Source organism: Oryctolagus cuniculus, chromosome 4 (assembly GCF_051225735.1).
Source record: "Oryctolagus cuniculus isolate XC-2025 breed Fujian yellow rabbit chromosome 4, ASM5122573v1, whole genome shotgun sequence".
NCBI classification, from domain to species: domain Eukaryota; kingdom Metazoa; phylum Chordata; class Mammalia; order Lagomorpha; family Leporidae; genus Oryctolagus; species Oryctolagus cuniculus.
This window is the reverse complement of record NC_142870.1, coordinates 115,847,596-115,862,726: the sequence shown is the minus strand read 5'-3', so window position 1 is coordinate 115,862,726 and position 15,131 is coordinate 115,847,596. Positions and strand designations below refer to the sequence as shown.

The 15,131-nt window shown below is 35.6% G+C and overlaps 1 pseudogene; it reads left to right on the top strand.

The window, feature by feature from the left end:
- The window catches only part of LOC100352780 (heat shock cognate 71 kDa protein pseudogene), a 35,693-nt pseudogene extending 25,010 nt beyond the window's left edge, over positions 1 to 10,683 (top strand).
- The last annotated feature ends 4,448 nt before the right edge of the window (positions 10,684 to 15,131 follow it).

Sequence of the window (15,131 nt, the reverse complement as noted above, 5' to 3'; positions counted from 1 at the left end):
CTGCGGTGCCGGCATCCCATATGGGCATTCTAATCCCGGTTGCTCCTCTTCCAGGCCAGCTCTCTGCTGTGGCCCTGGAAGGCAGTGGAGGATGGCCCAAGTGCTTGGGCCCTGCACCCATGTCAGAGTCCAGGAAGAAGCACCTGGCTCCTGGCTTTGGATCGGCGCAGCGCCGGCTGTAGCAGCCATTTGGGGGGTGAACCAATGAAAGGAAGACCTTTCTCTCTGTCTCTCTCTCACTGAATAACTCTGTCAAATAAATAAAAAAGTGATCATATCTATACATCTCCCAGAAATATACTGGAAATATGAGCCACAAAGTATGGACCTGACTCAGAAATAATCTCTTTGAACTAGAATTAGTGGAAGCAAATTTAAAATCAATTTAGGAGACATGACACCAAAGCATACTAGCTGATATCAAATCCTCCTTTCGTCTTAAGCAATAAAAAGTTTCAGTTTCTTTTCCTGTAATAGAATGCAGTGATTAACAAACATTAACAAAAAACAGTTCAATATGGTATTTGTCAAACAAACATTTATTGAGAACTCTTACAGTGCCAAATAGTATTCAAATCATTGAATAAGAAATAAGATTCCTTTTCTCTCATAGCTTATGCAGGCTGCTGTGATCATGAGCTGATAAAGATAATACACTTAACATAGAACCAAGAATGTAGTCAAAGAACAGAGCTCTTGTGATAAAGGTTGTGGTGAGTATGTTATAACTTCATCAAATAATGATATAACATGAAATCCCTTGGGATTTGGTGGGGTTTGATATCATACAAAATTGGAAATGATAACACTTGATGGCTGACAATAATCACATTTCTTATATATCATTACATAATATACATTACTTTGGTGATAAATGAAATATTATCTGAATTCATATCTACTGTTAGTTGACCACAATCTGACAACCTACTGAAACATGTTTAATCATTTCATTTATATAGGACCATAAGTTGAGTCTATTTCTTGAAAGTTTATTTATCTTAATGTACAAAAAGCTTCTGGAATCATAAAGTTTAATTTTTTAATTAAGCTAATATAAAGGACAGTCAATGAAACTATGTTGACTAATCTAATAGATTAGAAATCAACATTTATAGCTGCAGATTACATTTTATTCACTGAATTTCTGGGAAGATAACTCAATTTTAGATAAAGAATTACTGACTTACAGAATTGTATTTTGAATAATACCAAGTGTCTGGTAATAACAATAGATAGAATTAAAAAGGAGAGTGTTCCAACATGTGAAGCAGTCCACATAGCTGACTCCTAGAATTTCAAACACCCTAAACAGCACACTGACCTCAGAATCAGCCCTTAAGGCATTCAGATCTGGCTGCAAAGCCCATTAGAGCATTTCAGACATGGGAAGCCAAGACACTGTGGCAAAAAATGTTTTACATGAATGATCTCTGTGAATGAGACCCCGGTGGAAAGCAGGGACCATCAAAGAAGGATGTACTTTTCTCTGAAGGGAGGAGAGAATTTCTAGTTTGCTTTTGGTGGTGTCTAAATACTGATAGAGTTTGTGGACTCAGAAGGCTTCCATAGCCTTGGCAGTTCATGTCAAGAGCCTCATGTGATCACTGATATCGTAATAAGAGTATTAATTGTTAAATCAGTAACAGGAGTCACTGTGTACTTACTCCACATGTAGGACCTCTGTCCTCAATGAGTTGTACTATGAGAAATAACTGTAAAACTTGTTCTCAAACAGTACTTTACACTTTGTGTGTGTTGTGGGGTGGAAATTGTCGAAATTTTTACTTAGCATAGAGTTGGTGTTCTTTATATAAAGTTAATTAAAAACAAATATTAATGAAGAATGGGATGGGAGAGGGAATAGGAGGTGGGACATGAGTGGGGGTGGGAGGTTGGGTGGGGGGGAGAACCACTATATTCCTAAAGCTGTAACTATGAAATTTTTATTCATTAAATTAAAACTTTCTTAAAAAGAAATATAAAAAATTGTATTTTTAAAATTTCAATGAAATGAAAAAAATAATTCTGACTGAATGATAAAGAATGAAAAATAGCACTAGTTGATTTTTATAATTCTAAATTTTGCTCCTTGGAATCTACTCAACTTGATTTCCTTTTTAATTAGGTTCATTTTATCATTTATTTCTTTAAATTTTAAGCTCCTTTGTAAATAAGCATACCATTGTGTTTGTATGTATTATTTCTTTTTGAATGCTATAATAAATTAGCACAAACTTGGAAACTTACAACAATTAAAATTTGTTATCATGCAGCTCACCAGGTTAGAAATCCAAAATGAAGGTGTCAGTAGGGCTGTATTACTTCTGGACACTTCAGGAAAAATAAAACTCTTCCTTTCCTTTCCCAGCTTCATTCATTGTCTTCTAGATCATACAGGATTACATTCCTGTAATTTCCTGAAGCCAGGAAAGATTCTTTGCTTTTAAGATTCCATTTGGCTTGATTGATTCTCGCCACCTCAAATCCTTTACCTTAATCATATTTGCAAAGTTTCTCCAGCTAAGTAAGGTAACATATTCACAGGTTCTGAGGATGAGGCTGTGGACGTAATTTAGGGACCATTATTACCTAGCCATGATGTTTGAAATGAACAAGCACAATTTTTAAAAATCGCTAAATATATAGGCTAAGACAAAAGAAAAACAGTTTTCAGTGAGAGCATTTTGTATTAAATACTCAAATACCTTAGTATTGAATTCCAAATGGGTATACTATTTGTTTAAAATTTCACATAGTCTGCTAATAAATTTCAGGTGACTTCATTATCTTTTTCTTAATCTGATCACCTTCTTTCTTATCGTTATCAATATTTCTTTTTCATTCCTCCCTTTTACAAACTACAGTGCTTGGTACATATACTGGTTAGTGTGTAATCTCTGGAAGGTATGTTGTACTCATTTATATGGGACCATACTATAATTTCACATACACATGATTATGTCATTACAAGTATAGAAATTTTAATATTTTAATGAAAGAACTAAAAAAATTTCAAAAATACACATTGGTACAGGGACTACTTTAATAAGTAGGTAAATTTTTATGCCCCCACTACCCCTACTACATTCTTCCAACAGCTCTGTCTTTAAAGCTGTTGCTTACTTTGGGATTTGTCTTAACAAGGCCACTCATTATAGTCAAGGTCATTCAAATTTATTGGCTCCATGTGGGCTGATGACAGTCCAAAGGATAGTGTTTACTGAATTTACCTGTACTTGCATCTTCATGGCTTTTCTTTTTTTAAAAAAAGATTTATTTATTTATTTGAAAGTCAGAGTTACACAGAGGAGAGGCAGAGAGAGAGAGAGGTCTTCCATCTGTTGGTTCACTCCTCAATTGGCCTCAACTGTGGGAGCTGCTCTGACCTGAAGCCAGGAGCCAGGAGCTTCTTCTGGGTTCTCCCACGTGGGTGCAGGGGCTCATGGACTTGGGTCATTCTCTACTGCTCTCCCAGGCCATAGCAGACAGCTGGATTGGAACAGGAGCAGCTGGGACTAGAACCGGTGCCCATATGGGATGCCGGCGCTTCAGGCCAGGGCGTTAACCCACTGCACCACAGCTCCGGCCCTTCATTGCTTTTCAAAACCTTTCTGACAAGCATACAGAATATTCTCAAATTCTGTTTAATAATATACTCAATTACTTGCATGCTCATTTTTTTTTGTCACCTGCTGCCTGACCCATGGATAATTTCATTTTAAAATTTATCATCTACAATCAAACAAATGATCTAATTAATTTTGCAAATACAATATCACAACATGTATTAAAGTTACATAAAATCTATTTGTTGGACCCCTGTAATTTACTAAATTTTATGTAGCTAAATAGTAAGCAGAGAATAGAAAATTATTCACAAAGACATTTCAGCCTGGTGAAGGAAATAAGTATTAATAGAATAGTCATTATACTGGATTTATAATAATAAATGTAGTATATGCTCTGGAGAAAAAGTCCCTGGGCTGTGTGAGCACGTTATAAGGACTTATGCTAGATAAGATCAGAGAAAACTTTCTGAGAATGTACCACATGAGAAAAAACAAAAACAAAAAACAGTGTTCTAGTAAATAGAGTCTTCTAGGAGCTGGAAGATGAATGATGATATGCTCATTGCTATAAGAGTAAAGAGTACATAGCATGTCCGAGAAATCTAAACAAATTCTGTGGTAGAATCAATTAATCATAGCAGAGATACATAATGAAGCTTCAGAGTGAGGCAGGGACTAGATTAAGTAGAGATTTATGGGTCATACCAAGCAGCAATAGATTTTAAGCTAAGAAAATGGCATCACAAGCTTTGCAAACATCACAGAACTGCAATGTGGCGGGGAGAGGTCAGAGTGGATGGGAGAGGCTACCCAGGGGGTTATAGAAGAATTCAACCACAAGATAGATAGACTGGGACATTCTATACATACAGAAAAGATTTGCTACACATGTGCCAAATGTGTCAGAATTCAATGTGTAAAATATAACCAATATCCATTTCATCCAATATGAAATAGCTCATATAGATAGCAATTTTTCACTCAATAAAGCACTCAAAATCATCTTTGTTTTGTGTTTATGTGTGCTTCTTCTAATTATCAGAACTATTTTGTGAGGAAAGCAGGGAACTCTCTCCCCATTTTTTCCAAGTCCAGGTAGTTTTGAAAAAAAATGTTTTGTCAGAGGTTACACAAATTATAAATGTCAAGATCATGCCCTTCTGAATCCTGGGTCCCATTTATTCATCATGCTAATTGATTGCATCCATGGAATTTACTATTTTTTAATTAATGATTTATTTATTTATTTGAAAATCAGAATTACAGAAAGACAAGAGAGACAGGGAGAGAGGTCTTCCATCCACTGATTAATTCCCAAATGGCTGCAATGGCTGAGATTGAGACATACTGAAGCCAGGAATCTGGAGCTTCTTCCTGATCTCCCATGTGAGTGCAGGGCCCCAAGCACTTGGGCCGTCTTCCTCTGCTTTCCCAAGCACATTAGCAGGGAGCTGGATTGGAACCAGCACCCATATGGGATGCCGGTGTCACAGGCAGCAGCTTAACTCCCTATGCCACAGTGTAAGCCCTGCATCCAAGGAATTTAAACCACTCCTCTTTCTGTATAAAAATCTATCCCCACTGCAGGACAATTAACAATTTTATGTAGGACAATTAACCAGCTCAATTGCAATTGCCAGTTTTTCTTTAGCTTCCTTAGGGTCCTACTCTGCTAAACACTTAACAGCAATGACAACATCAATGATGGCAATAAACCCACAAAACTATATTGAACCTTCCCAGTGGTTCAATTTCTCCTCTTTGGCATATGTTCACTAATAATTTTGATTCCACATGGTCAAGAATTTAAAAGCATACTTGTAGCTCCAGCAATTTTGAAGTGTATTTTAGAACCAATAAACACATTTTCGACATGATCCAATATGAAATGTATTACTTTCAAGTCTATGACAGGAAGCAAATACTACTCAACATCATTTAAGAATTATTTTCTTAATTAAACTTTCTCCCCAAAGTGATCAAATTAAAATTTAAAATATCTAAAAAGAAGACACACATTTCCTATCACTTATGTAATTACAAAATCTGAAGTTTAAATTCATTAAATAACTGCGGAAAAGTAGAACAGTCATATGCAATCAGCTAAAATTGCTGACACAGTATTTTTTAAAGAATTATTTATTTATTGAAAGGCAGAGTTACAGAGAGGCAAAGTCAGAGAGAGAGGGGGGTCTTTTATCTGCTGGTTCACTCCCCGTTGGCCGCAAGGGCCAGAGCTGCATTGATCTGGAGCCAGGAACCAGGAGCTTCCTGTGGGTCTCCCACATGGGTGCTGGGACGGAAGGGCTTGGGCCATCTTCCACTGCTTTTCCAGGTCACAGCAGAGAGCTGGATGGGAAATGGAGCAGCCGGGACTCGAACCATCACCCACATGGGATGCTGGCACTGCAGGCAGTAGCTTTACCCACCAGGCCACAGTACCTCCCTGAAACAGTTTTTATAATATGTTCTTTCCTACTTTCATTACAGTTACTTAAGAGATCACTTATGAATTTTAAAGAAGCTTTCTGAATATATATTTTTGAGAGATATTAACAGGAAAGTACGGGAAATTGCTTAAAATAATTTAATGAATGAACATTTGGGCATATATAGACACTGATCTAACTGACATTTTCTTATTTATTCAAAATTCAAGATTTTCAAAACTTCCTGAGGTAAAAATAACTTTAAATTTTATAGGAAAACATAAATAGATTTCTCAAACATTGAAAAAGGACACTTGAATTCTGTTTTTTATCCTTGTGGTTACATTTCTTTTTTTCTGAAATTTTAATGGAAGTATACAGAAAACATCCTTCAATACAATTGCTTTTGTAATGCTTAGAATTTGAAGAAAATTAAATTTTACAGGTTTCTTTATGTTTTTATCCTATTCATCTTTCCTCTTCATAATTAATTCTGACTTGTCAGTAAGTACTCTGTTTTTGCTTCTCTTGAGAGGTTTTTGAAAAAATGGAAAATTTCTCAAGGTAAGCATATGCAATTCAAAAGAAAAGCATCCTGGAAAATTAACATTACACCATACATAATTTTAAGAGTTTTCCCAAGAATGAGTTTCTTTCTAGAAAAAAAGAAAGTACATATTACACATTTATGTTCTGAGAAATTAAGTTTTGGCAGAGAGAAAAAAGATTTAGAAAAAAAAAAATGTAGGTTTAGATGCAGAAGCTGGGTTTTATGAACCTGACAATGGCTATTATTTCAAACCAAGGTCTTTGTACTATTATTTCACACAATTTATAGATTTTCTTTATGAAATAAAACAAAATAACTGAAATAGATAAAATAAGTGATTTACTAAAATATTTTAAACATAAATATGTTATAAAGGATCGTTAATTTAATGTCTGCTTCTGAAAGTTTTTGCAAAAATACTTATTCAAATTCACAATATCTAAAAACAGAGAAGTGAAAAACTGGAAAGTATTTATTTTCAACTGATTTTTTAAGAACATTTAATTTTTTTTTTTCATTTTATTTAGACGACACGCAGAGCGTGATATCTCCGATCAGCTGTTTTGCTCTGAAAATGCTTTCAACCTCTGGGGGCGGACAATGCTGAAGTCAGGAGCAGGTCTCTTACTCTGGGTCCCTCCTGTGGTTTTCAGGGATCCAAATACTTGAGCCACCTCCTATCGCCTCTCAGGCTAAGCATTGGCAGGAAGCAGGAATTGGAAACTGAGCAGAGACTCTAACCCTGCCACACTGATACAGTATGGATGCAGGCTTCCCAAGTGACATTTTTAACCACTGGGTTATACACATATCCACATTTGATGTTTTTCAAAGGTGATGAAGGTAGACTTTTCCTGAGACTCCCAAAGGAGAGGAGTTCTTACAATTATGCTTGGTTGGCCTTCAGTCATATAATACAAACAGACTAATTTTTATCAACATAGCTAAACACAATGTTTAAAAAAGTGGTCATACAGGAAATTGGTTAATTATCATATTTCTAAATTAAATTATTAATGTCTTCATTTTAGCTGACGTTAGTTTATTGTGCTTTGAGACATCTATACAAAAGTTCATTCACACATGATATGGAAAAAGATTAAAAGTCTACAATCTTATCCAAGTAAAGGTTAGTCTCAGGCTAAATTGTGTTAAATTCAGGCCACAAAACACACCCCACCTCGCCATGCCTCAGTAAAGTCATGATAAGCTTTGTAACTTATATTACTGTATAATGGAGTCATCTTTAGATCTAAAAGTTTCAAATTGAATTCAATGGCATCTAAATCGAGAACATGCTCTTGCATTAACATCTTCATTTCATCATAAATTGAATTATCAAACCTTGTGATGAAAGAAGAATCCTCGCTGAAGGCCATCGAATAGTTTCTCTACGCGAACCATATTTTAAGTAATTCTACAATACCGTTGCAATGAATGTCTCAAAACCTTTGTGTCTGAAATTATTTAAAGCATCACCATGGCAACAGGAATCTAATAAAAAGATATTTTATAGCTTAAGAAGTCTGAAAAGTAAATGTCATAGACTCGTAAAAGGACTTTCTGCTCTTTAAAGAATTTCATATATTTCATAAATATTTAAACATATTAAATCTTGGGGTACAAATAATAGCAAGTGTGAATTTATTTCTTAGTTAAATTACTAACCATGGTCTCATTAAATCAGTGGCAGCTTCTGAGCGTTGTGGATTTTTTTTTTTTTCATTAGAAAAACCGGGCCAACGTGCAAGAAATGAAGTCTAAGGGACCCACAATCAGCATCAATCTTGGCACCACCTACCCTGTGTAGGTGTCTTCCAGCATGAGAAAGTGGAGATAATAACAACGACCATGGCAACTGAACCAACCCAAGCTATGTCACCTTTACTGTCTCTGAATGACTGATCAGTGATGCTGTCAAGTTTCAAGTTGAAATGAACCCGACCAGTGTGATTTTTGATGCCGAATGATTGATTGGACATAAATTTGAGGATGTTGTTGTCCTATTTGATAGGAAGCAGTGGCCCTTTGTGGCGGTAAATGATGCAGGCAGGTCTAAGATCCGAGTACAAGGGAAAGACAAATTTCTATCTGGATGAGGTGTCATCAGTGGTCCTGACAAAGGTGTAAGAAAGCACAGAAGCTGACCTTGGGAAGACTGGTACCAACGCTGCGATCATAGTTACAGCTTACTTTAATGATTCTCAGAATCAGGTAACCAAAGATGCTGAAAACATTGCCGGTCTCAATATACTTCAAAAGTTGTACTTTTGAAATTTATATTTATTAAATGAAAGTTTTCTAAATAAATAAATAATAGAGTCAATTGTTAAATCAATAATAGGAGTCACTGTGCACTTACTCCCCATGTAGGACCTCTTTCTTTAATGAATTGTACTATGAGAATTAACGTTAAAACTAATCTTCAAACAGTACTTTATACTTTGTGTGTCTGTGTGGGTGCAAACTGTTGAAATCTTTACTTAGTACAGAGTTGATCTTCTGTATATACAGATGATGAATCTTAATTAAGAATGGATGGGAGAGGGAATAGGTGGTGAGATGGCTTGGGGATGGGCAGGCATGTGTGCGAGAAGAAACACTATAATCTAAAAGTTGTACCTATGAAAATTATATTTATTAAATAAGAACTTTCTATAAAAAATAAAAAAAACACACAAAAGCTTTCCCCATTTCCTGTTATCCTGCCCCTCTTATCTACACTCAAAGTAGGCTCAACATAAACAATTATGCCCTCCTTCACCAAGTTTTCACAATAAAAATGATCTTAGGTCTAACGGACATTTTCCCAATTGCAATCTAGCCTCGTTGCTGGCAGTTACTGAAATCTAGACTTGGTCCTGTTTTCTGACCAGTATACGTAATGACTTAATAAATCCTTTCATTTCACTATATATATATATATATATATATATACATATATAGTGAGCTAACTGCTGCTGCTATTGCTTGTGCATTAGACAAAATGGTTGAAGCTGAAGGATGTTTGCTAATTTTTGAATTGGGAAGCTGCCCTTCAGAATTAAAGATAGAAGCTTTGAGGTCAAATGCACAGCTGGAGACACCCATTTAGGTGGAGGGTACTCTGACAAGCAAATGGTCAACCATTTTATTGCTGAGTTCAAATGCAAGCATAAGAAACACATCAGTGAGAACAAGAGAGCCATCAGATGTCTCCGTACTGCTTGTGAATGAACTAAACGTACCTTCTCTTTAGCACCCAGATGAGCATTGCTGTATATTCTCTCCATGAAGGAATTGACTTCTATATCTCCATTACTCATGCTCAATTTGAAGAGTTGGATGCTGTCTTTTTCAGTGGCATCCTAGGCCCTGTAGAGAAAGCTCTTTGAGCCATCAAATTAGATAAGATGCAGACCCATGATATTGTCCTGGTGAGTGATTCTACTACAATTCTCAAGATTCAGAAGTTTCTTCAATGCTTCTTCAATGGAAAAGAACTAAATAAGAACATCAACCCTGATGAGACTGTTGCCTATGCTGCGGCTCTCCTGACAGCCATTCTATCTGGAGACAAATTCAAAAATGTTCAAGATCTGTTGCTGTTGGATATCACTTCTCTTTCCCTGCAGTGTTCCTCATATTGAAGTCACTTTTGATGTTGATGCATATGTAATCCTTAAAGCTCTGCTGTGGATAAGAGTACAGGAAAAGAGAACATGATTAACATTACTAATGACAAGGGCTGTTTGAGCAAGGAAGACTTTGAACATATGATCCAGGAGGTTGAGAAGTATAAAGCTGAGAATCAGAAGCAGAGGGGCATGGTTTCCTCTAATAATTCACTTGAATCCTATGCATTTGACATGAAAGCATTTGTTGAAGATGAAAAAAACTTCAAGGCAAGATCAATGATGAGGATAAACAGAAGATTCGTGACAAATGCAATGAAATCATCAACTGGCTGGATTAGAACCAGACTGTCTAAAGAGAATTTGAACATTAGGAGAAAGTCTGCAACTCCATTATTATCAAGCTATACCAGAGTGCAGGGGGCAGGCCAGGAGGAATGCCTGGGGACTTGCCTGGTTGGGGTGCTCCTCTGTCCAGTTGTGCTTCTGCAGTGTCTGTGGTTGAGGAGATTGATTAAGCCAATCCCAGTATAGATGCAGCATTTTTCCAAACAGTAAAAAATGGAAGGACCCAAATCTGCAGCCAATTCTGTAGCAGTTTAAAGTTCAGCTACTATAGTAAATTACAGGGTATTCTCAACACTTGAATATAGAACATGTGCACATGGAAAAGAAATAACATTGCACATTTTAAGGGTTGTATCTAAGTGGAGAATGCAATGTCTTAAATAAACTTGTATTTAAAATTGGAAAAACAATTACTGGCCTCATACTAACAAATGTAAAATATATTATTGTTGTGGTGTATTTCTGAAATGGATGCAAATATATCTTCAAGTGTTTTCACATTTTTGCTTCTAAATACATTCAATAATCAATATTATATTTCCAGTATATTTCAAAGTTTCAGAAAACTTCTACTTACATTATAGAGAGTTCTATCATGGTTTATTTTATACAAAGAATTCTAGACTCCATAAAATTATGATACATTTGGGCATACATATATTTGTACATTAAAGAGACATATATGTAGTTTCAAAGAACAACCTTAGTCCTTGAATCTATTTTACTTGTCTTTTTGAAATAAAAATAATCACTTCATATTCTATTATTCTTATTAAATTATTTATTTTCTAAAGACAGATCAATATCTTAGTCCCATATGAATAACTTGATAATGTGCAAAAGTCTTCTCTTCGATGACTGAGTAGAAACATTTCTCAAAATCTGAAAACATAAATGAGTAATAATGCCCTCTCAGCAGACCTATAGTAATATTTAAATTTTTTTGACTTTCATTTGTTTTGTGGTAGTAGAGGTATTTATATGCAAATACATATTCATAAATACAAAAAACTTAAAATTGTATATTAATTTATTTGAACACATGTAAAGATCGGAATTATGTTATATAACATTAATATAACAATATACAGAGACTATATTTTCTAATATGCAACAACTTAGCAGAATAATTCAAAAGACTTCTATTATAATGTTAAAATTTTAAAGCTTTTGGAAAAGTGTTCAATGATACTCTACTATAATATTTTGTTTTATAATACCAATATCATTATATTGGTCATTATATTTTCTTGATAGGTTATTTGTTTAAAGATAAAAGTAATATATAAAATATTATTCTCAAGTGTGTATATATATGTATATTTATTTAAAAATTTATTTATTTATTTGAAATTCAGAGTTACACAGAGAGAGAAGGAGAGGCAGTGAGAGAGAGAGAGAGAGAGAGAGAGAGAGGTCTTCTGTCCGCTGGTTCACTCACCAATTAGCTGCAACTGGGGGAGCTGTGCCGATCTGAAGCCAGGAGCCAAGAGCTTCCTCCGGGTCTCCCATGTGGGTGCAGGGGCCCAACAACTTGGGCCATCTTCTACTGCTTTCCCAGGCCATAGCAGGGCTGGATCAGAAGTGGAGCAGCTGGGAACTGAAACTGGCACCATGTGGGATGCTGGCACTGCAGGTGGAGCTTTAACCACTATGCCACAGCACCAGCCCCCAAAGCATACATGTTTAACTCTCAATATTTATAAATACTTTCTGAAACTTCTTCAGGTTTTGAGTTGTTATCAGAATTTTCTTGTATATGTAACAGGAACTATGTTAAGATAAAATGGAAAAACAATCTCAGACATACCACTGGATGACAGCATATGAATTTTAAAAGAAAATTACTGAAAAATAACAGAAAGAAATGTAATCTATGAACTTGGCTTTGTTTCTCAAATCTATCAACTTAAGAATTGAAGGAATCTTTTAAATGAAAAAAGCATTGGGAAAGAAAAACCTAACCAAAATTATTATTTTTGGGTAAAACAAACTTTTTTAAACACCAAGCCTTTTCATGACTAGAATATGAATTTGGAGCACCACTTAAGCTATAAAAACTAGGTTGTGAATTGTCTGTCATAGCAATATAGATTTTTAAAAAAGAGCTTAATTTATTTTTTTACTGTGAAAAGCTTCCACAAAAGTCATAGAAGTGAAATGAGATTAATTCAAACAACATTATGTATTTCATTACACATGTAAATATTTATGATTAACTTATTTAGAGAATTGAGTTCATAATTACCCAAAATTCAGTACAACTTTATTTATTATTTAAGAAAATAAGAAAGAAGTTGAAGAAATCGGCTAATCCTCAACCTACGGAATCGGCACCCCAGATTCTAGTCCTGGTTGCTCCTCTTCTGGTCCAGCCCTCTGCTGTGACCCAGGAGGGCAGTGGAGGCTGGCCCAAGTGCTTGGGTCCCTGCACCCGCTTGGGAGACCAGGAAGAAGTACCTGGCTCCTGGCTTCAGATCGCTGCAGCACCAACCATAATGGCCATTAGGGGAGTGAACCAAATGGAAGGAAGACCTTTCTCTCAGTCTCTCTCTCACTGTCTCTAACTCTGCCTGGCAAAAAATAAAAGACGTGGAATTATTCACGTGATACACTTATTCAACAAATGATTATACAAAACCTTCTCTGGATTACATAATAAAAAACACTCAAAAAAAAAATCACAGATCAGTTTCCTTCTTGAAGAATTCTTAATGAGAAATTCTATTTTTCTTAGTTACTGAATTCCATTGTGTGAGCCCTTTTCTTTCAGTCTGCATGATCTGGAAGTCTTCAGTTTGCATGGCTTATGTAGATGAAGCTTCCATTGTTTGTATTTTTCCAAGTACCTAAATTCCTCCAAGTAGTATTTTGGCATCTAGGACAGCAAGCCACTTTAGTCCACAGGGGAATCGCTTAGAGTGTTATTGCTGCAGTTCATTACAAGATACCCCTATTGGCTTAGAGTTAATAGGTTTTCTAAGCACCTAAGTCACTACCAGCGAGGAACTATGCCCACAGAAATGTTTACACTTGGATAATGAGGTTGACTACAAAAAGGTCAATTTGTCTTCTGCCCAGAGATACAAAGGAACTACTAAGCTTAGGTTCAAACTAACAAATTGAATGTTAGTCATCCAAACAGAGAAATGTCCTTGACTCAATCAGGATGCCCCGGCTTGCTAAGAAGTATTGATGATGCACATGTTTACTATTTGCAGCCCTATTACTTACATTGGTTGTCGTGGTGTATTGTGTTAAAAATCACCATTGTTTTAATATCTAAAATGTTTGTTATATGCTAAAAAGAACTTCATTATTTTAACTGTTCCTAATACTTATCCTAACAAAACTATATTTCACAAAGTATCGTACATAAGCTGAGGAGAAATTAATGCTATACAGCAATAGTACGTTACCTGTATTTAATGAAAGAGAAAAATGTGAGTATGTACTTATATATATTATTGTCTTCATTGAAAAATAACAGATCAATTATTTAAATGAAAGTTTATTTTTATTTTATATCTTAATGTGTGTTGATCAGTTATCTTTAATTATTTCTCAAAATATAAGGAAAGTCACATATTCTATATACAATACAAATATTGCATACACTAAGGTACCTCAAAAACTCATAAAAATGGAAATAAAATATACAATTTTGATTCACCAATTTCTTTTCTTTTTATTTTATTTTATTTAAGGAATAAAACTATGCATTTCATATATACAAACGTGGGAACATAGTGATACTTCCCACCCTACCTACCTCCCACCCATATTCCCACCCTTTTTCTACCTCCCTCTATCATTCTTATTTTTCATAAAGGCCTATTTTCAGTTAATTTTATATGCATAAGATAAACCTTAAACTAAGTAGAGTTCACTGAATATTATGAAGAAAAAGAAAAAAAGAACAAAAACAAACAAAAATAACTTTGTTCCTCAACAGTCAAGTTGGGGCTATTCAAAATAATCATATCTCAAAGTATCAGTTTCACTCCTATATATTATCTTTTAGGTACTCTACTAGTTACTACAAATGAGAGAGACAATACGGTATTTCTCTTTTTGTGACTGGCTTATTTCACTAAGTATAACAGTTGCCAATTGCATCCATTTTGTTGCAAATGACAGGGTTTCGTTTTTTTAACTGTTCTGTAGTATTCCATTGTGTATATATTCCTAATTTTTTTTTTTTTTTTGACAGGCAGAATGGATAGTGAGAGAGAGAGACAGAGAGAAAGGTCTTCCTTTGCCATTGGTTCACCCTCCAATGGCTGCCGCGGCCAGCGTGCTGCAGCCCGTGCACGGCGCTGATCCGATGGCAGGAGCCAGGTACTTATCCTGGTCTCCCATGGGGTGTAGGGCCCACGTACCTGGGCCATCCTCCACTGCACTCCCTGGCCATAGCAGAGAGCTGGCCTGGAAGAGGGGCAACCGGGACAGAATCCGGCGCCCCAACCGGGACTAGAACCCGGTGTGCCGGCACTGCAAGGCAGAGGATTAGCCTAGTGAGCCGCGGTGCCGGCCTGTATGTCCTAATTTTTTAATCCAGTCTTCATCTGGGTTGATTCATATCTTAGCTATTCTTAATTGAGCTGTAATGGTAGAT